The 22,275-nt window shown below is 39.7% G+C and overlaps 1 protein-coding gene across 11 annotated transcripts in view; it reads left to right on the forward strand.

Moving 5' to 3' along the window:
* Positions 1-5,882: 5,882 nt before the first annotated feature.
* The window catches only part of epb41l2 (erythrocyte membrane protein band 4.1 like 2), a 55,877-nt gene continuing 39,484 nt past the window's right edge, over positions 5,883-22,275 (forward strand). For 8 of the 11 annotated variants that reach the window (XM_040125979.1, XM_040125987.1, XM_040125985.1 and 5 more), the window contains exon 1: positions 5,883-6,035. The gene's annotated coding sequence lies outside the window, so the exon portion shown is untranslated. Of the gene's footprint in view, positions 6,036-6,276; positions 6,383-6,457; positions 6,513-18,859; positions 18,925-22,275 lie in introns of those variants that run through there. The other 3 variants (XM_040125980.1, XM_040125981.1, XM_040125983.1) reach the window with 3 other exon arrangements.

Below are 22,275 nucleotides of genomic sequence, written 5' to 3' on the forward strand. Positions count from 1 at the left end.
AACTTTATTCCTAATCTCTCTTCTTCCTGACATAACTGCGTTTTCAAGATTATACTCGTGCTTTTTAAGTTAATTTGGCCAAACTACAGTGAAGCTCAGGGTCAGTTTTTCCCTCATTTGTCATGAGTCACCAGAGGAGACTCTGGGGATGCAAAGAGGAGCTGCTGTCCTCTAGTGGTCTGTCAGTATTCTGCATCATGGGCTGGCGGCGAAGCACCACCAGCAGTGTTCTTTACCACTGGACTAGAGTTTTGGAAAATTGAGTTCTAGACTTAATATAAGGAAAGAGAAAAGAAATTGTGAAAATAATCAATCTTTTACAGTTGAAAATCAACTAAAATTGAAAATCAATTAAACATGCTATATAAGGTGTACAGTAATATATATGTAATATATATGTTATACTAATATTCACCATCAAATATTACAGAGAACTACTTGTCTTAAAGTGAAGACAAAATCTTTTCAGCTCATTTGCTTGAACACAGCTTTCAGTGAAGCTTATCAGTCTTCTAATGCAAACCTGTCTGTTGTGGTGCATTCATGTACCAGGACACAAGTGGCCTATCTGGACATCCAATAAGGCTCACAAAGTTGTATGTTATTAAATTTTAGTTGGTGCTTCAAATGATGTATTGATTTGCTTTGCAGTGTATCAGGCTTCTTCTGACCAAAGATACAGATTGCTAACACGTGTTGTTAGACATGATGTATCATGTTATGTAATTACTGGACAACTAAATATGTAAGAAAGTGTTTGAGTGTGTTGATTTCATGTATTTTTTGGCTTTTTTAAAATTTTTTATGATTCAGACATTTAATAGCTTTAGCTTTTAATGTTTTCCTGAGCAGAATTTATGTGAGAGACAAGTGAAACTTCTTCCTCAGTCACTCTGAAAGTGAGCAAAACTTGCAATATTTGCCATTTAGAGGGTTAGCACATAACAACACGGACATTTTGTATGTATGTTCACAGTTTGTGGGTGTGAGGTCTGTGACATTTGCCATACTCACACATGCGCACACACATAAACAAACACAAACTTTGTGTGTTTCCGTGTTTGAGCTTTCTAAATTCAAGACACACCTATGACTGTCAACTCTATCAAACAAACACACACAAAGTTTTTTGTTTTTTTTTTTCACTTAGGAGCACATTAAATTCCAGGACACTCGCCCCTAACCTGAGAGGTGAGTCCCCGCTTTATGCCAGTGTGCGATTAGTGATTAGCTTGCATGCACACACACACACACACGCGCTCACACACACACACACACACACACACACACACACACACACACACACACACACACACACACACACACACACAGCCTAAACCTTAAATTAAATGGACACTCATGCACATGCGCAGAGACAACTGAATTACAAGTTTCAGAGTAAACCAACCTGTTATTATCCCGTCCCCTTTACTGCCAGTGATAAGGTAATGGTGCCACCCATGGGTGCCCCCTAAAAAAAGTACCCCCTCTCTCTGTTTCTTGCCTGCTCCTCTCTTAATATTCTGTATTCTTTATCTCTCCGACCATCAACCTGTCTATTAATTATCTATCCATCAGGTTGCTTCTATTTAATAAGTTCTTTCTCTTCCTCTCTACTCCTCCCTTCCTTACGTGACACCTAATCCTGGAGTTTAGAGTTACTGCACACACAAAGAAGTGTGGAGAGGGGATGGGAGAGCTGGTGGTTGACATTACATGAAGCAAACAGATGTGAAGTGAGCCAAAAGTATTTGTTCAGTGCCTTGGTATTTGTTTGAGAGCACGACAAGTAGAGTCCTACGGGGAAATACTCGGTTCAGTCAAGCAGCTTGTTCTAGTTGGTTGTCAACTGGTTGTAAGGTAAATTACAGCTTGATGCATGTGTGTGTGTAATTAGTGTGCATTATGTTGTGTTTTCATATTTATAGTGCAAGGGGTTAAAAGCTTGGGCACGCTTTCAGGCTGGGTGTGTAAATTTGTGCATCTGTCTATGTATCTACAGTATCGTGCTGTAGGCAACAGTCTGTCTATTTGGAGGATTTATTTTGAAAAATATGTTGAAATACTGGCACGAACATGGGGTTTGTTCACAAGATTGTGCTAAATACCACCGGCAGAAAAATGAGCAATGAGCAATCTCTTCTATTGCTGACCACAAATGGTGATTTGTATTATGAGTACTGAGGAGAGTTTCAGTGTATTTCTGTTTAACATGATTAACCACATATATGTTTCCTTCCAGATGCATGGTGCATCTCCGCTGTATGAAAACAGACTATTTTAAGTGAAGGGTACATTTACTGGTAGTGTATGCATTGATTCTGCATCCTATGTTTATTTTTCACTCAACCTTTTAAATCAGAGCATCAACACAATGGTCATTACACAGAGTTGTCCTCAAATATAAGTTGGCAGTGTTGTGCAATTATTTTGAACTGCACAGGCTGCTCAGCAGTCGTGTGCAGAGTACTAGAAACGGTAGAAGGCACAACTGTCACACCTTTGCAACATTAATACTTGAATATTTAATACTGAGAAATCTTTTTAGGACTTGAAACTCTATGAATTTCGAAATAATATCAGCCTTCTTCCACACACATGATTTACCGGACAATGATGTATTACAATAGGCTTCACCAAAGCGAATGGACTAATGTGCAGTGAGGATGCGGTAGTGTTTTTGTAGAGTAGCCTCGTCTAATTGCACTTTAGTGATATTAGACCTCAATCTCGAAGATGTTGTATCATAAACCACAGACTAGTTGCAAATTACTATTTATATCCCAATCATGATCTTTGAAATTATTCAGAATTATATTAATAGTTTAAATATATTTATAATTGATAAGTTTAAGTTTGTTTTCTTTTGAATCAAGGTACAATATTGCCTGGGCCATGATTTACTGTTTTCATACTGGGGGACAGTGTTGAATGATTTGGGTTTCTCAGGTCAGGGTCGAGGGATGACTGGCCGATAGCTTACTGTTCCTCGGGTCAGGGCGCAGAGTTGCCTGGGCGATAGTTGGTCTAGTGGGCAATATTTTGCTGTCCAGATGGCTGCGTCAGGGTAATTCCCCTCAGAAGGACTTGCCGCTAATCCTCCAGAGAATCTGCACTGGCTTGATCTCACGCCTGCATGGGAAACCCGAGCAGCTAGCCCTCTGTAGGACACCCTGTTTCTGTTAGCCTGTTAGCTTGTTGACAGAGTGGCCACAGTCTGTTGGTTTGCAGCGAGGACACTGGTAGCCTGGTTGATCTGCTCCACACTGTGAGCCTAGGCGGTCAGCTTAGGGGCAAAGTGATAACCTTTCCGTAGGCTAGCTAATACACAGTATAGTGCACTGAGTGGTTTATGCATGGAAAAACAGGAGGCGAGGAGGTGGACAGACATAGCAGAGAAGAGAGAGAGAGAGAGATAGAGAGAGAGATAGCCGAGGTCAGGCTGATTAGGCATAGAGTCAAGATTTACGATTGTCTTAATCTCAGTGTGGGAACTATTTCTGCGATATGGGACCTTTGGTAATCAGGTACATTTTTCTGACTTCTTTTGGTTGTTATTAGAGATCTAAAAAGGCATGGAGGGGTAACCAATAGCAGAGCCCTCTGCTTGTTTTAGTTTTGTGTTCATTGTGATCTTACTTTGACGGTCATCTCATTGTAAAATCTGGTGAATGGATGGTAAAATAAACCATCACAGAACTAAGCAAAACTTTCAGGGTACACTTACTGTCTAAGAGATAATAACAGTGCTTGACAGTTAGGTACATGCGGGTATTTGAAGTCAAAAAAAACATGGAGCAGATTTTACATTCAGATGATCACACCTTTAAGCATTTTCTCTTTTGACTTTTGCTTTTGAAAATGGTGATCAGATTGCTCTCGCTCTTAGGATTTTTTTTTTTTTTTCAGAATTAATGAAGTGATATGCTCCCTTAAACACCCAGTACTGTTTTTTTTAATATGATCCAGACTGAGACTGATAAAGGTCAAGCTCTTGTGGGTACATCCTCCTCAGCAGATTGCAATTCAATTTAAGGGCTGGTGAGCAAAAAGGGTTAGAGGGAGGTCACTTTAATTCACTTAGCCCTGTAATATTTGTGTGATTAAATGTCCCAGTGTGGGTATATTTCCTTTCACTCTACTGACACATGGATATTATGTCAATGGAATTAGATTAATGCAAGACTGTTTGCTGAGAGGAGATCTGCTGTTTACTGTCTTTTTCTCATGACTGTTCTGGATGCTCAGGAGTCAGGGGTGAACAGGAATGAGTGGTGTTACTTCCACTGGTGAGCAGACTGGATGAAAACTGTCACTAATTAAAATCTCTTGTTTGTTTTGCCCCACTCTCATTCTCATCATAATGTAGGGATCATGAAAGTAGTAAAAAGCACAAAAAAAACAATTTAGTTTATGTAACGCATGATGTGATATTATAACTTTCTGTACTTATGCCCCTCCATTCTTCTGTGTCTATGTGTGCACGCTCCTCTGGCCTGCTGTGGTCTGTGTCTCTGCTGGATCCATGCTGCTCTGCTTATGGTGAGTCCCCTGAAAAACACCTCTTAGTTACTTAACTTGTGGTTTTGGATCCATATCAGGTGGCAAAATGTGATGACTGACTGTCACTCTCCTCTGCTTGCTATCAAAATACTCCTTTCCTTTGTCACTTTACATCACAAAATAATTTTACATTAGCATTTTCTCATTATACTTTCTCCTATAGTTGTTGATATTATTCTATGACACCTTAGTGTTGCTATTTACTCCTCCTCTTTTGTAGATGTCAAATCTCCACGCTGCCTCACACTATAAGCCAATTACTTGAGCTTCTGTAATCTGTGTGTATGTAAGAGGTGTGTGTGTTTGTGTGCACACAGTGGCAGTAGCTACGCCTTATGTAATGCAATGACCAGTGTGTCCTTTGTTTGTATATGTCTGCGTGTGAGAGTAAGAATGAGTCGTGAAGAGAAAGAACAGACTGACTACTTACATGATACTGAAAGCACAGCAGAAACAGTGCAAAAGACACACACTTTGACAAAAGATATACAGTCCATGGACAGTCAATATGTCTTTATATGTGGCAGGACTTTCCTCTTGTTTCGTCAAGCTTTTAGATATAATCATATTAAAATCAGTTATGACACATGGAGTTTAAAAGCCTTAAATTCATCAGTGCTCAGAAATTAAAATCCTTTTATGCTATGACTTACGGAACAGCTAACAGTTACCAAAGGTAGCTTCATCAGCGGCTCCCTGTTGATAACTGACCATATATATTCATGTTACTGCACTGCAGTGTATCTCAAACACTGGGTTTGGAATAAACTGCAGATTAGTCACCAATGTGTCTAATGTGAATTCTGTAAGAAGAGTTACAATTTCTGGAATGGCTGGGCTGAGAAAATATGGTTACCTGAGTTAGTCTGAAAAAAAAAAAAATTAAAAGCAAAACAAAAGAAAATCAAACAAACAACAAACTGGTGTGATGCATCAACTTCTGTTAATAACGAACACAAGTAAAAGAAAAAGGAGCCTGTAATTTTAAATGATAAAATGTAACTTGCACTTGCCCAAAATCCTATTCCAGTGGCGGCTACAACCTTGGTCACAAAGAACATTCTGCACTGAAAGAAATGTGGAAAAAAAAATAGTACACTATAGACACGTTGCAGTGACCCTCATTGACCTCTAGAGGGAGCTGCCTCGCCACACTACCGCTGCCACATCTGCATCGAACGTCCCTCCAACTCGAATGGACAGCGCGAGCGACCAATCACATGTCAATATCTAATACAGTAATCCCTCTCAGCCAATGGGAAGCGGCTAAAAGATGTTTTTCACTGTATGAGGTGGGTGTTGAGGATGATGGACACGTTTGCCTTGAGCCCTAGCCAGATTGTCGGTGCGGGCTATAGTGGAGATTTTTCGAGGCTGAGATAGTGGGACGTACGTTATTTTTTTGGAGAAGAACAGAGCGAGAGGCCACGTTTGGAAAAGTTCTCCATACGCATCCTTGGAAATTACAACAGGTAACGTTTAATTTTACCCCCTTTTAAATCACGTGATTTATACATCAGTGGCTGCCGCTGGTTCAATGCTTTCGGGATTTTGCGATTACTACAATCGAAATATATAGATACTCAACCTGTACTAACAACCACAATAACTAAAAACAGTTTATTTGAAATGGTCACGCAAACACCGCGCACTGAAAACCGTTACTCTGAGTTGTAGTCATACCTTCGGTGTAAGGCGCTTCATGGCGCCTATCTTCTCCTCTCATATTAACCCTGCTCTCATCACCTTAACTACTTTCATGTCCCGCTGTATCTCGCTCGGGTGTGTCTTGGTTGGCGTGAAGGGTGTCGTAGAGACAGTTAAGTAAGGGAAAACGAGCTCGTAACTCGAGTGCTTTAAAATGTCGTTCTCCAAACGAGTAGAGCCCGCTACGTTACTGGTAGTGGTTGTATTTCCTGGTGTAGGTGAGTTCTGCCGTTACGTTAACGGTAAGTTTACCGTTTGGCGGTTGGTTCGTCTAACCACGCTAACGTAATCGTTACGTTTAAAAGACTATTCAAACATCCGTGTCCGTTTTTTGCGGGACAATTCGTGTAGCTGCTTAAGTAAACAAGTAAGGGCTTGGTGGTTGTTGGAAAGCCCTCAAGCTGTTGAGAACAACGACAACATTTAATTTTAAGCCGTTTCATCTGTTGTTGTGGAGCGATGTTACTTCTGTGTCCAGTTACTTCTGTGTCTGTTCCCTTGTGTCCAGGGGCAGAGCTTCGCACAGCAGTAGCAAAACTAGAACACGTTGTTTTCTTATTTTCAAATGAGCGATATTCGTTTCATATGGTTTCATGTTGGAAGAGTGGTTTTAATTGATTTTTTTTCTCGGAAATGCAGTTCAATCTGGTTGGCGTTTGTTTACTGAATTTAAAGGGTGGGTTTCGCCGGGTGGTGATGTGGTGAAATAAAACATGGGATGGGATATTAGGAGCACCCACATAAATTGAGGGATAGCAGTATTTGTTGTAAATCAATTTAATAATATCAACTTATCAGAGCTAGAAATGATGTGGTAAACTTACTTTGAGTCTGACCACCATCCAGAAAAAATAGTCTCCAATTTATAAAGATATGAATCAGACAAAAGGAAGCAACTTTTGCAATTTTCAGTTTGTAATCAGAAAATATTTGACCTTTTTTTTTAGACTTTATAAGCAACTCAAATTATCAATTGAGCTTCTGTTTAATTTGACCATATAAATAAAAAATGGTAAAGGATTGATTCTAAAGGCTTAAAACTCTCAGTAGTTAATTTTGTTCCTGATTTGATGGGTCTTCCCTTGACTGCACCCCTGTTTCTGTTAAAATATCTTACTTTTTCATCATGCCCTTACTATTTGTATGCCGACATGACCGTGTGTACCTACAGTACTTTAAGTGTGTGTTTCCCAGCCAGACTCACAGAAGTCATACTTTGACAGAAGGCGAGGGCTCTCGTAGTTCACAGAAAGATAGTCAGGCCAACAAACTAACAGACAGGCTGGACTGAGCTGAGATTGCGCTGATGTGTAAAAAGTCAGTGGCAATGGGCAAACATATTGATTACATTAACTAATTTAATTCTAACGTGTTAAATCAATATCTGTATGGTACCACAGTCAGACTTAGTGCAGTTTCTGTTATATTTGGCTCTTTTTAAGCAGTCATGCCTGGCTTTATTAATAATTATCTAATTGGTGTCTTTTGCAATTCAGTGTTTGATGTGAGCCACATGATTTCCACTACTGAGACTGACACTGACACTGACACTGACATAGACAGACTAATATTAGGGCACCTAACCATGCACTTATGCTACTAACAATCACCCTTAAATCCACCTCTTAACTATATGTCTGTGTGGCCAACCCCTCATCACATTAATCAGCACAACCCAGCTTTGGTGCCTATGTCCTTCTTAGCTTTTCTCCTCTGAGGGAGGGGAGGGTAGGTTAGAAAGAAATGAAAGACAGTAGGGCAGGGACAAGGTCAAGGACAATGATGGTGTACAGTGTGTGAGACTTCAGAACAAAGTGTCTACTTATGTTTTCTTCTCTGTCATTGTAACAATTGCATCAGACTGTTTTTTGTGAATGATATGTAATTTTAATCTACAGAGCAATCACCAAGTCAGAATTCTCCCTGAATTACTTCTAAAATAAACCTTTTAACTTCTTGGATATACTGCTAAAGTCTTTTTGTCATGATAGTTGCTTTCCATGTTAATGTTGGATATGAAGGATGGGTCTATAAACTTTCTGCATAAGGCTAATCGCATCTGTGCTGTTACGACCTAAACCTCTTAAAGAGCCAAGGTGGAAACCCTGTGGAACCAAACAAATTATGTAAAAGAGTCATCAATCCAGCCAGCGAGCTACATTAATATCAGTTTACTTGTCGTATCATTTATCGTTTGTATGCATATTGACATAGGCGTGTATCAAACATGGCCAGCCTACGCTACATTTCTGTGATTGAATTTTTTGTCATTGTTCAGTTTGACCATGAGATAAAAAGTACAGCGTAAGAAGTTGTTGAATAATAGAGAGCTCAAATCTTGCTTAAAAATGAACCAACAATAGGAAGAATAACATAAATACCAGTACAATGTAATGCAGTCCAATACAACAACAGCACAGATTGCTGACCTGAAAATTACCACAGAGTTGATTTAACACTTCTCTTTACACAGTCTCAGCAGCAATTGAAAAATATACGCCTGACAAAGGCATTCTATTCTGCAGGGCTATTGTATTGTATTGTATTGTTTTACAGGTTTTCAGGTTTGTTGGTACAGCAGCACACGTAGGTGCCCTTGCAGTCAAGAACAAGAAAATCCACTTCAATATAGGTTACAGCTTTCATGACATATAGCCACATAGAATAAAGAACATGCCTTGGAGCATTTTTCTACTCAATATAACATATTTTAGCAGAAAGGATTTTTGGTTTGGAAAGCTATAAGGGGAAGCCAGCAGTGAGCATGTATGTCACTCTGGTGTGTTCTTCCTGTCAGGCCCCTCTCTCTGTGTATAGTTTATCTATAATCATCAGTGCCATGTTCATTCTCAGACTCAGGATGTGTGGAACAGTGGAGGCTCTGTCAAACCCACTAATGAGAAGCCTTAATTGGTTGTTCTGGTGGGACAATCCGCTCATTAAAGGTAGCTGGAACTAATTCTGGGTTAGCTAGAATGAGAGCATGATTACGTTTTTCTTCTCAATATTGCCGTTGTCATTTATAGTCATTTGGGATCTGTGAATCTTATGAAATTATGTTTCAAATGTGTTTTCAGTGGCTGAATCTATCTTTTGTGACCCTTACTGTGATAAGAGGACTAATTTGGCACTTTGTGTAAAGGAGACAGTAAGATTTAATTTTTTTAACTTTTTAAAATATTTTTTGACTTAGTAACAGTTTCTGGTTTGTTGTCTCTCCAGCATTATTTTAAGGAAAACACTACAAAGGCACGTACACACTTTAAAACTGTACTTCATTTGTTCTTTTTTCTCACCCTCACCTTGTGAAGTTGGGGAGATGCGCAGAGGCAAAAATAGGAAAATGGGAAAGTAGAAATGGAGTGACAAAAAGAGAAAGGGAGGGAAGGCAAAAACAAATGAGGAGGAAGTGAGTATGAGTGAAAGAGAGACTGAGTGAGAATGACAGAGAGAGTGAGAGATATTGCTTAACCATTCGGAAAGGCTATGGGAACATCCCTGTGTGTGAGTTTGTGTGTGTATGTGTATTTTCATCCTTACTCTGTGCGTTCAGCGGCAGCAAGACACGTCACATAAGCTCATACGCACACATAGTCCTACTGTCCCCAGTTTGAAGGACTAGTGGTGACTGTGTTTTTAGAAAAGTAGTGTGTATAGAAAAAAATTCTCTCCTCGAAAGCATAAAGTCACAAATCCCAAATCACTACATTTTCTTTGCACTTTTCCAGTCTGTGAAAGTGGTTTGCTACTATAACCACAAAGCGCACGTCAAGGCTTTCATCTCCTTCTTTGTAGTGAAAGTGGGACAGTCACAACAATTGCTAAGGTGGACATATTCTACAGTATAGCAGTCAGCCCTGACCGGTGAGTATTAGCCTCTAGCTTTCAGGGCAGCTTGGCCAGTGGGCACTGCAGGAGTCGGATTCACACAGAGAAGATCAGAGAGGCATGAATGAATGGAAACTGTAATGCAGTGCTCAGCTTATTACCGCTACAGAGACAGTGGGGGGAAGGAGGGGAAGAGAGTGAAAGAGGGATAGAGATGTTGAGTATGAATGTGACGGAGGAGGAGAAGGTCAGCTAAATGCCAAAAAATGTAAATGAGTACAGAATGGTTAAAAAAAAAAAGTTATTGTAATGGTCATTCGTAAGAATACAGTGTTATCTTTATTGTGTTGAACCAATAAGCTTAACAGTGTTAAATAGAATAGAGTTTGAAAGTATATTTAAATTGTGGAGATGAATATAAATATTTTTGTTAAATGAGAGGGTCTGTTAGAGGTGACGAGAAAATGCTTGAATTGAAGGGTAACATTTTACATCAGAGATGGTAAACTGCTTTCCCCAGCAAGTGTCCAGCTCTGAAAGAAACGATAGAATAAAAAACGGAGGGATAGAGCCTGGGCCTGTGGCTTTGGCAGGGGGCCAAACATAGTTAAAAACAGATTAATCAGCATAGGGTCACATTCTCACAGAGAGAGGCTGAACAGAGCATGGCAGGACAGGGCAGAGCCTTCATCTTTTAAAGCCTGCATCTCAGGGAGCAACACGAGGAAATGTTGGCACGCAGGTTTATATCAGCAGAAGAATTGATAATATTTTGGTTTAAATCTGTTTGACCAAGAACATAAGACAACAGCAAAAATCACCCCAAAAATACAAATAAATAAAGAAACAATTATGTACCCTAGATGTAATTTTGAATGAAAATTTTAATTAATTGAATCAAATATCTGCAGCAAAACTGATAATGAAAGGATACTGATGTTGCCTTTTTAAAGGTGTAATCTGTTATTTTTTTTAAACTATAAAACTTGCAAGTTTATTTGGCTATATTTCCAGCTAGATTTTAAGATGAAAAATAATTATTTATTATGTTTGTCAGTCTTGCAGTTTCGTTTTTCTTTTGTTCATATCATTCCTGATTCTAAAAACCTTCAATATCAGAAACATTAATAAATTAAATTAAAACTGATATCATTAATAAAGTAGGATGAAAGGGATTGGTTTTTTTTCCATAAGGTATTTTGGAGAAACGGTGTTGTGATTATGGTTAAATAATCAACAAAGGCTGATTATTTTCTTTTTTTATTAGTCCTTTATTTATGTCCATTCATTCTTTCATTGCGTGATTGATAGATTCATCCATTCATTCATTCATTTAACAATTCATTCTTCTAACAATTCATTCATTTAATTCATTCATCATGTCTTGACTATTCATTAATTTGTTCATCAGTCTGTCAAAAAAGTCGTAATGGCACGTGAATAAGAGAAGAGAGGACTCAAACGGGAGAGTGAGGAAAAGGAAACGAGAGGAGTGTCTGGGGCAAGAAGGTTGAGAGGGAGTGTAGACTTGCTAGCTTGCTCTCATTAGTCGCTTTTGAGAGGCTCTGAAGTTTGTAAAACATTTGGAAAGTGTATAAAGAACCCGGTGAACTCTGTGTGTATGTGTGTGTGTGACGGGTAGATTCATACAACCTGAAAGTACGGTCAATAGACCGTCTTTCCCACAAGTCAAAAATATACTGAGCAGGCTCAGTAAGATGGAGCTTCAAAACTGATAAAATGTATTAAAGGGTTATCAGACAGGTCAAAAATGTTGCTGAATACACTTGTAAATAATACTAATAGTTGGATAATTAAAATGGAGTATAGAAAGAAATATGTTAGATTTTATTTATTTTCCCTTACTACCAGTCATTTGATGAAATGAATCAAAATTAAATTCGTTTTACTCTTCTGTTTATCTTTCATTAGCTCATTTTAATTTTTATGTCCTTAATTTTCCTAATATTTTGGTTTAGACACACATGTAATTTTTATCTAGTCCCAGTTTTCCCTAGGTAACATTTCCCCTTTTCCTCACCACATTTCCAGTTTTCCTCGCCATATTTTCTATTTTCCTTATATGATAATGAGGTGGGCGGGTCCATGCATGTCCAGGCTAAGGATTGGTTCACAATGTCTGTGTGTTTAATGTCAATTGGGCAGTTAAGAGGACTGTGTGGTTAGCTATCTTAACTGAAAACACTAGGGGCTAAACACACAGAGCACCAGGTTTTTTTTTAGTTAGTTTCTTAATAAAACTACACCTGCCAGTGCATGTAATATTAATCATCCATATACTGTGTACTGTTGCAGCATCACTGTACAACTCTTGAAAAAATGTATCAGAAGTATTTTAACAGGTATGCTAATGCTAACAAAGTTAGCTAGTTAGCTGGTAATGGACCTGGAAGCACGTGCTGTGTCTGAAAGTTGAAGCTAAAGCCTAATGGTAAGAGTTTTTTCATCTTCTTCCCATAGCGTGGACAGAGAACTTCAGGATCATATTCTAGCCTTTCATAAAAATACTGAATAAAGAAACACTTTATAAGAAAATCTATTAAGCGACAGAAGTTAATCAATCAAAGGTCAGCAGGCGGAGGACGCCAGTCTCTCTCTGTGTACTTGGTTGGCCCGCCAACATTTAACCCAAGTGTGAGAAACACTCACACATGGGAAAAGTTTTTCTTATGATCAGTCAGAGAACAAAACTGTTCAGAATGAGACAGAAGAGCATGACTGTACAGATGTTTTTAACTCAGTCATTTCCTGTTTTTAATGTTGACAGGTTTCTAATGAGAGAGACACAGACACTGAGACGTGTGGCTAAAAATGACAATTGAAGATAAAGATGCAGGGACGGGAGATTAACCAGGGGAAATGGGAGGAGGGTTTGAAAGGGCCCCATTGCCACACTTCCTGTTTCCTGGTTTGAGGTCAGAGGTCACTGGTCTGGGATTAACTGATACTAGGCGCCTAAGTAATCTGTCTGGTCATGTCATTAATCTGCCCGAGAGGAGCAGGTTATTGCAACATTTTCCACATAATGATGTGTGAGTTTGAATTTAAGAGGCAACATGTCCTCATAGTAATTGAGAAAACAGGATGATTTTCTAAAAATGAGGACATCTTATGGTGTTCACAGGGGAAATGGCTAATTTTAGAGTTAGGGGTTAAGGTTAGTAGTTAGAAAATAATGGAAGACGGCTGTGAGTTGGTGATGTGCTAGAGTGCTTTACATTTTCACAATTTGCATCGCAAGTGCGACTGACCAATCATGATCAGGGATGCAACTAGGGCTGTCATGAGTCTATGCATCAGTCAAGAGGACCCCAAATCGCCCTGCATTTTGTAATTAGTGTTATAAGAATAGATTGAGAGAAATCATTTTCAATGACTGTGGTATTGAATCTACTGTCATGATTGAGAAAAATCGTGTTTTGGCATTTTGCTAACGGACTGCAAAGGTCTTAGTCTGTTCTAATCAATACTTGACGATCCACTACTTTCAGCTGTGCGAGAGAAGTACATGTTTTTCATTCCATCTGCATCGAGTTGCCGCACAAGGCAGCATTAATAATTAGCTGTAATGCCCATGAAGTCATTTGTTTTGCCAAAGCACCTGTTGCTACCACCCTCTATGGGATGTATGTTGCCATAGTAACACCACACCCACTGCTACTCGAGAGAGACTACATTGGGTGGTGCAGTTTCACCATGTATTTTGCTGCCTTTCTTGTCTTTTCACTCACACACTTTTTTCTGCCTCCCAGCTAATGCCTGCTTTCTCCCTCTCCTCTTTTCCTGTCTTTTTCACTCCCTCTCACACACACACGGTAAACTGTATCTCCTCTCCGCATATGCACTCGTGTGACCCACCCATACTTTCACTCTGTCTCGCACACACTCACACGTTCACACAGACAGGGCACTTGCGCCTGACTGCTTTAATCGCTGAATAGGGGAGTTTAGCAGTTAACAATAGTAGTTATGAGCTGACCCATTATTCTCACACACATGCACATAGGGAGAGAGAGAGAGAGAGAGAGAGAGAGAGAAAGTGAGAGATAGAGACTTAACATTAGAAGGTAGGATACATTAAATTTACAGTATTTTTATTTCATTAAATTTTGACTGCCAATATGATTCTTTTCTTTTAGTGTTGTATTCAGCATTGTTTATTTTCAGTGTTTGATAATAAAGGAAGATCATCATAACCCTGATGTGTTTATTTCACATGCTTTGTCAATAAAGCAAACTGAAATTAAAGGGAAAGATGAAAAGAAAAAAAAGAGAGAATAATGAGTGGAATATTGTCAGCGGAGGTGCATAGAATTGAATGGAGGGTCCTAATGTGTAAAACAGACACTGTAACTTCTGAGCTGAAAGTAATAACATAGTGACACAAGTAATGACAGAGTGTTGGTCATTTAAGCATCACTTATAAACTGACCTTTCATTTGCTAAGCTCAACCTGAAGGCAGCAAAGAGACACTAGGATGCGTTTGTGTTGTTTTTCAGGGCTGTGAAAGGTTGATGTCAGGTGTAGATGGGAGTAGAGGCAGAGACAGAGAGAAAGATGAAGGGATGAATGGATAGACAGGCAGACAGACACACCAACATACACAGGGATTATCCTTAGTGTAATCCTCAGTTTGAGGGTCAGAGTGCAGTGTAAGGGACAGGCATGTTCAGAATTTTCACACCAGCCGTCTGTGTGTGTATGTGTGTTTGTGTGCGCATGCACATACATATCTCTCTATGGTTGTGTAGATGAATTTTGGTTTGAAAGCATCTTTATCAGGACATTTTGTATTTTAGCCCGTCCTCACAACTTCAAAGGGCTATTTGAGGGTTCAGACTTGGTTGTAGGGTTCAGTTTAGAATCAGGTTCAGGTTAGGGTTGGGGTAAGGGTAGAGGTTAGGCATTTAATTGTGATGGTTAAGGTTGGGGTAAAGGGCTAGGGAATGCATTATGTCAATGAATGTCCTTACAACTATAGTAACTACAACTATGTGTGTGTGTGTGTGTGTGTGTGTGTGTGTGTGTGTGTGTGTGTGTGTGTGTGTGTGTGTGTGTGTGTGTGTGTGTGTGTGTGTGTGTGTGTTTTAACATGTGTATGTCTTTGTGATTGGGGAAAAAACAAACCCATAGCTGGTGTGCTTAACAGTAATTCTGAGTATATCTTTACGTATGTTTTAGAATTTGTTTGTGTGTGTGTACTTCTGTGTGCGCATATCTGTTTGGTATATCTCTGTGTATGGATGTCTCATTGCGTGACAGATGAACAGATCGTACAAGAGAACAGCACAGATTAGGATTCCGCAGTCTGTGTATGTGTGTGGTTATTTCAAAACATGGGCTCAGTAACTGTCAGCTGTTGGACTGATGTGGAATAGTTTATAAAGCTGTTAGCTCCTTGCATCAGTTTTTAACATTTGCGATTTCCCAGTGCGATCTGCAGGATTGGGTTTTTAATTCATTAGTCTCAGCTGTATGAAGGCCAATCGATTTTTAATGCCTTGTTTATTGGAACCCATTGCAAACTGTGTACACCAGCTGTCAGAGAACAACTTATCTAGCTCAACTGAACAACTGCAACTGTTTCTTAACACACAGCATTATGAGCATGTGAAACATAGAGTGACACAGACAAACAGCGATTGAATGATATCCACACTGACAACAAGCATTGCAGCTTTGGGGATAAAGTGGTAGTTATGCATACGATTCAAAACGTTTTACAGGTAAACCACATCTCTGAGGTTCTTGTGTTGTTGGTTAAAACTATAATTGACATTTAGTACAGTTATCAGTGAATGGGATCCTCTTGTGGCAAGCACAACTCAGAATATTGTTATATATATGTTGTATTTAAAGTCACGTTATTTGTGTGGATCTAGGGATGGCAATGTTGGTCTTCTGGTCTATTGGTTGGTTGGTCGGTCTATCAATTTGGTCCAGATTGAAAAATTTCAGCAACCATGTAATGGATTTCCATGAATCTTTTTTACAGACATTTAAGGTCTCCAGATGATTCATCCCACTGACTTTTTGTGATGTCCTGACATTTCTTCTAGCACCACCATGGGGTTGAAATTTGGGTTTTTTGTGTGAAAATTCTGATCATCTTTTGGCTGGATTGCCTTGAATTGTTGGACACACTTTCATGCCCCCCTCAAGATGAATTGTAATAACTTTGGTGATTCCTTAACAGTTTATTTAGCACCACCATCACATCAAAATTAGAAGGAAAGAAATTCCATTCAGCTGTGTTTTACATTCTGTCTCATTTGTGTAAGGTTTAAATTGTCTGTGGGTAAATGTCCTAAAGTTTGCAATGTGTAGCTTAATTAAGAAACAAATCTAATGAACTTTGTACTGGCCAATATTATGATCAGTCCTGAGACTGTGGGCATTTTAACTGCAGTAGTACACCCATATTTATTCAGCGTTACTTTGCTAAATTGAAATTAAAGCTATACTCATACTGTGTGTGTGTGTGTGTGTGTGTGTGTGTGTGTGTGTGTGTGTGTGTGTGTGTGTGTGTGTGTGTGTGTGTGTGTGTGTGTGTGTGTGTGTGTGTGTGTGTGTTTGGAGGGATTGAGATATATCATTACAGAGTGTCTTCAGTGTACATGATATTGTGTGAGAATGTGTGTGAAATGACATACAAACCAGCTGGTTTTGTGAGCTAATACACTGGGTCCACACTGCACACCACCCATGCACACGTGCACACACTGAGTAAGATTTATAATTTTGTGACCTAATAGTGTTATTACGTCATAACCATAATGTTACTACTTTTGCACGCATGCTGGTTAGTCTGGATCCAGACCATCTTACATTTTATCAAACGATTCAATTTGGTTTGGTGTTGCTCTAATGAATGGTTGTTTCGTAGTTTGGAATTGCAGCCAAGACAATCAGATAGAAAGGATGTTTCTGCTGTTCTCTGCCCACTTGAATTGTGAAAAGTTTATCAATTGGCCCCTCTAGTACTTTTGAAGTGGGTTCGAGTGATGCAGTGATTATAGTTGTCCCCCTCTCTGAATTGAGGAATCAAGTGCACAAATGGCATGTTAAATTGTCAAGATGACTGCAACTAGCTGCAGCTTAAAGTTTCTGGGTTGACTGAAATTGATATTGAAGCAGTAGAATTTTTACTTAGACACACACAGAGATAGACACAGTAGATCTGTTGTAAACCAAGCACCCTTTACGGTTGGGTGTGATGTATCAGTCATGAGTGGAGAAAGTGAAAAATAGCTGTCACAGTTCCTTTAGGTGCACTGTGTAATATCTGCTCTAAATCTGAAGTGGTTTGAAATGGGTTTAGGCACGGTCATAATTTCTATTGTCACTTCTAACCTTGTTCCACTAATCTGTATTTTTGCTGTGGTAGTCTCTCGTGTCCATTGGGATTTATTGTTGTAGTCCATGAATGCCATTGCCATGGAAACCAGTCCTCCCCCTCTCTACCCCAACTCTGCCCCATAGAGTAAGATCGATGGGTATGTACATATTTTTTTATATTACTGAAAGTTGTCATATCTGCTTTATCATGTAGAACATAAACACAAACACAAATGTGAAAACATTAAAGCCAGCAAGTTAGGTCTTTCTCTTTTATGACTCAGTCCTTTGTCTGTCGTAAAATTTTATCACTTGGCCACAGGCCAGGTCATGAAGTCGTTGTTGCTATGATGACAACCCCTAAAGCCCAGTCAGACAGCAATAAAGTTGTAAGTGGACGAGCTGTTTGTGTGTGTTTGCTTGACTCATGCAACTGCCATATGGTGTTTGTGACAGTGTTACAGGTAAAAACAGCAACACTCTCCATGTGGAAATGAGGATATGGTCTCATTTGGGGAATCTAAAAAGTGTACATAACTATCAGAATTTATTCGCCCACAGGGAGTTTTTGCCAAAATAAAAAAAATTGGTAGTATTTTCCTGGTGTCATTGTCCAAGATGTATTCTGTGTAACTACTTATTTATTTTTCCTTTCTTGTAGGATGTAAAATGGAGTTTCAAAGTTTTGCAGGCCAAGAACATGTAGTAATGAAGTAATGGCTTGGTGTTATGGAGATTTTCTGAGGAGAAAACAAGACTTGTATTTCAGTCAGTAGTGATGTTTCAAAAAAGTTGGAGGAGAAGGAACTGTTTTTGAGGAATATTCTGGAGAAATAAAGCAAAAGATTGTGGATGGATTGAAAGCAAGAAGTTGAAAGAGGAGCGATTCCCATACTAGCTTCCCCTTAGATTTTAAGGAAGAATGAATGTACATGAAAAGAACAGCTGAGGAAGTGTATTTTCTAGTCCCATGCTATGTGTCCATCAGTAATCTGGCACATATGCATGCACAGTAGGTGGGGTCTCTATCGCTCTCCTTTCTCCTTCATCCATCCATTTTCCACCTCTCTATCTCTCTCGCCTCGCTCTTCTCTCTCACACAAACTTCTTCACCGTCTTCACGACCCCCCACCCCTCTCTGTTCTCTCTCTTTTTCTGCCCTCGTTTTTGTGAGTGATCGTCCTGGGGGAAGCAGAGCTCTGAGGGAGACAGGAAAGGATGGAGGAGGAGAGAAAATGGCAATGACAGTTTGTAGGACAGGCATTTACTAAGAGGCGGGAAGCAAAAGTGAAGGAAAGGAAAACCAACAGAAGCAGTTAGGCAGAAGTAAAGAGAATCTGAGAAAGATTAAAGAGCAAAAAGAAAGTGACTACAAACAGAAAGAAAACAGGAGGTTAGAAGAAGTAAAGGGAAGTGGCAAAAGGAAGGAGTTGCAGGGGAAGAGAGAGCAACAGACACAACGATCGGTAAGGGCATTAGTTGTGTCCATCCGTTCATCAGCTCATTTAACCATTCATTTAATCATTCATTTTAAACACAAAAAGGGCAGGTGTAACATGTAATAATGCTATTGGAAATAAAGGATGAATTGAAAAAAGGATGACTGTGCTGTCTTGTGGAGTTCAGCAGTAAAAGTTACTGCAGTAAAGCTTTAAAGGTTTAATCAGTGACATTAAGCACTGTAAAAGGTTAATTTTTTATCTTTACTTACTTATCTACCTCTTGAACGGTCATGTGCAACATCCATTCACTGAAAGCAGGCTAAATTAAACGGATGAGTTGACTCGAGGAGATAATAAGATTAAAATAGCAACTAGAGCTACAATAGATACTGATAAAGCTGCCTTTCGTGGCAAGTAGCAAGCAAATGTGTAATTTTATGGATAATGATAAGATAAGGAAATAAGTTGAGATATGCTAAGTGAGCATTAGAGGGAAAACAGATCGAGGGAAAGATTGGTGGAGTTGAGTAAGAAAAACATCTCTCTCATGTCTGCACACAAACATCTCATCTAATTCAACCAGCAATCTAACCGTGTGTCTTAGTTTGTGTTTATCATGAATCTGCAGGCTTTTCTCTCTTGCCTGTTTGGACAACTGGGTTGCTTGAGCGCTATTAATTCACTGCGAATAGTTGCATAAAATATAAAGCACTTGCATCTAGACAAAGCTTGTGTGAGGAAATACTTTCTTGATGGAGCAAGAAAACACATCTGATGATAGTTTAACCCTTTCCATACAGGAGGTGACGCATGTCTTCTAAAAATACGTTTAACCCACATTTGACCCCATTTATATGAAACTGCCGTCACAGTCCTAGCTAAGTCACATACAGGAATACTTCACTGTGATTACTGCCAGTTTCCTAACACCGACTTATATATAGATGCTATGTAGATGGTTTTCCTGTCATAATCCAGTCAGTGTGTGCCGATGTGTGTGTGTGTGTATATATGAAGAGAAGCTGTAATAATGCAACTCTATTGTTTATATGGACTGTGGGAAGAAGAGGGAAAGAGGAGGGGCTTCAGGGAGAGATAATGTGTGTGGGCGATTGGAGGGGATTGAAAGGGGGCCCGGAAGAAAGAGATTGAGAGCGAAGACAGATGAGTGCAGAGATTTAGTGAAAAAGCAAAAGAGGCAACATGGGTTGGAGAGTAGAAGAGAGAGCTAGAAATATATGGCGAGAGAGAGAGAGAGAGAGAGAGAGAAAGAAAGAGATGAGGAGAGGGAGAGTTAGAAAGTTGTGAGAGAGATAGAACAAGGTTCGTGGTGTTAAACAGTTGTAGAGAGAGGGGGCCAGTTTAAAGTAGGCCTAAGTGGCCGTGACGAACATCTTGCAAAAAGCTGCCCTCTGATGCCAACACACACACGCACACACACACACACACACACACACACACACACACATGCATACACCGCTAGCTATTGAGAAACACAGTGTCTGAGAGGAGTGGGAACTGCAGTTGTTAGGTAGTAACAGACCGGTTTAGATGACTCTACTTCAGGCTTGGGAAATGGAAGAAGACATTGGAATGAGGCATGCCCTGTTTCTTCTTTGTGTATGAGGCCATGGATTCCATGACCTCATACACGGGGACCAAAATATATTGATTTAAAATTTATCTAGACCCAAATTTAAAACCCTGTGTAACAATGTCATCTTGCCTGCTTGATAAACTGCTAAACTTTGGTCAGTGCCAATGTGGTTCAGCATGGATTAATTCACCACAGACTGACTGTACATATATGTTGATTAACTATACCTTGCTTCAGCTCTAACAGCTCTGTCAAATGACACTGAGCATGCCACGGTATCTAAATAGCTTTCCCCCCATGTTGTAACAAGAAATTTGGTTCCCAGTTTAGATAGCAATCTTCCACTTGTACTACAAACCACAAGTCAGAATGTATTAAGACAAGGACACAATACATTGGTGGTTTTGATCTTTTCATGGACTTTGACAGAAAGAAAAAATCAGCTTTATCATTTTATATTTGTGTTGTAATGTCATAGGACTCCCTCTTTGAGAGATAAACCAGTAGTATTTGTCCTTTGTTCTCCTTATCTACACAAGTGCATGTTTTGCCTCCCTGACATTTGCACACACACACACACACACACACACACACACACACACACACACACACACACACCTCTCCAGCTCTCTCCTCCTCCCTTCCCTACCTCATTAGCCTATCATGCGTAAGGAGACCTGTTCTATTTTTATCCCCGCCCCCTCCCTACACACCACTGGTGTGTGTGTGTGTGTGTGTGTGTGTGTGTGTGTGTGTGTGTGTGTGTGTGTGTGTGTGTGTGTGCGTGCTTGCGTGCGTGTGGGTGTCCTCTCTTATTGAAGGTGGCAGGGCAGAAAAGAGAAAGTCAGAGAATTTGTAAGATGGTCAGAAAGTAAAATGCAGACGATGTAATGAATAATAGAATCAGAGAGAGAAGGCCAGAGAGACATAGTGTGGGTGATGGAGAAAACCAGGATTAGAAAGATTCGGAACAATTGAAAGGACAGTGGATGACAATGACTTAATAGTGTATGAATCATGCCTAACCCTAAGCCTGAAGCTGCTTGTGTATACACACACACACACACACACACACACACACACACACACACACACACACACACACACACACACACACACACACACACACACGTCGCTATAGTTGTAGTAACTACAGTTGTGAGGACACTCATTGATATAATGCATTCCCTAGCCCCTTACCCAAACCTTAACCATCAACAGTAATTGCCTAGCCCCATCCCTTACCCTAACCCTAACATGAACCTGATTCTTACCTGAACCCTAAAACCAAGTCTGAACCCTCAAACAGGCAATTAAAGGTGTGTCAGAAAGTGAGGACTGGCCAAAATGTCCTCACTCTAGTGGTTTAAAACTCAAACTGGTGCTCACGATGTATAGCTACATAAGTACACGCACACACAGGCAGGCACACACACACGCCAGACCAAAACAGGCTGTGTATGCATGTAGACACCCTTAGTGGGTAACACTGCACATCCTGACCTCAACTTGCCCTCGAGACCACTGTCATGGTCATCTAGTGTTATCAGCAAATTAGTGTCATGCTGAATAACTATGTCTGTTGCTTTGACTAGGTGTACATGGACAGCGCTGCCAAAGATATTTGGGTTGAAGTGTTTGTGTGTGTGTGTGTGTGTGTGTGTGTGTTGACCACAGCTGCAGGGTAAAACCAATGATTCAGATATTAAGAATTGAGTAATTTGCTGTGTGTCTATGTGTGTGCATGAATGTGTGCAACTGCTTGTAACCAGCTGTTG

This window comes from Xiphias gladius, chromosome 4 (genome assembly GCF_016859285.1).
Source record: "Xiphias gladius isolate SHS-SW01 ecotype Sanya breed wild chromosome 4, ASM1685928v1, whole genome shotgun sequence".
Lineage (NCBI taxonomy): Eukaryota > Metazoa > Chordata > Actinopteri > Istiophoriformes > Xiphiidae > Xiphias > Xiphias gladius.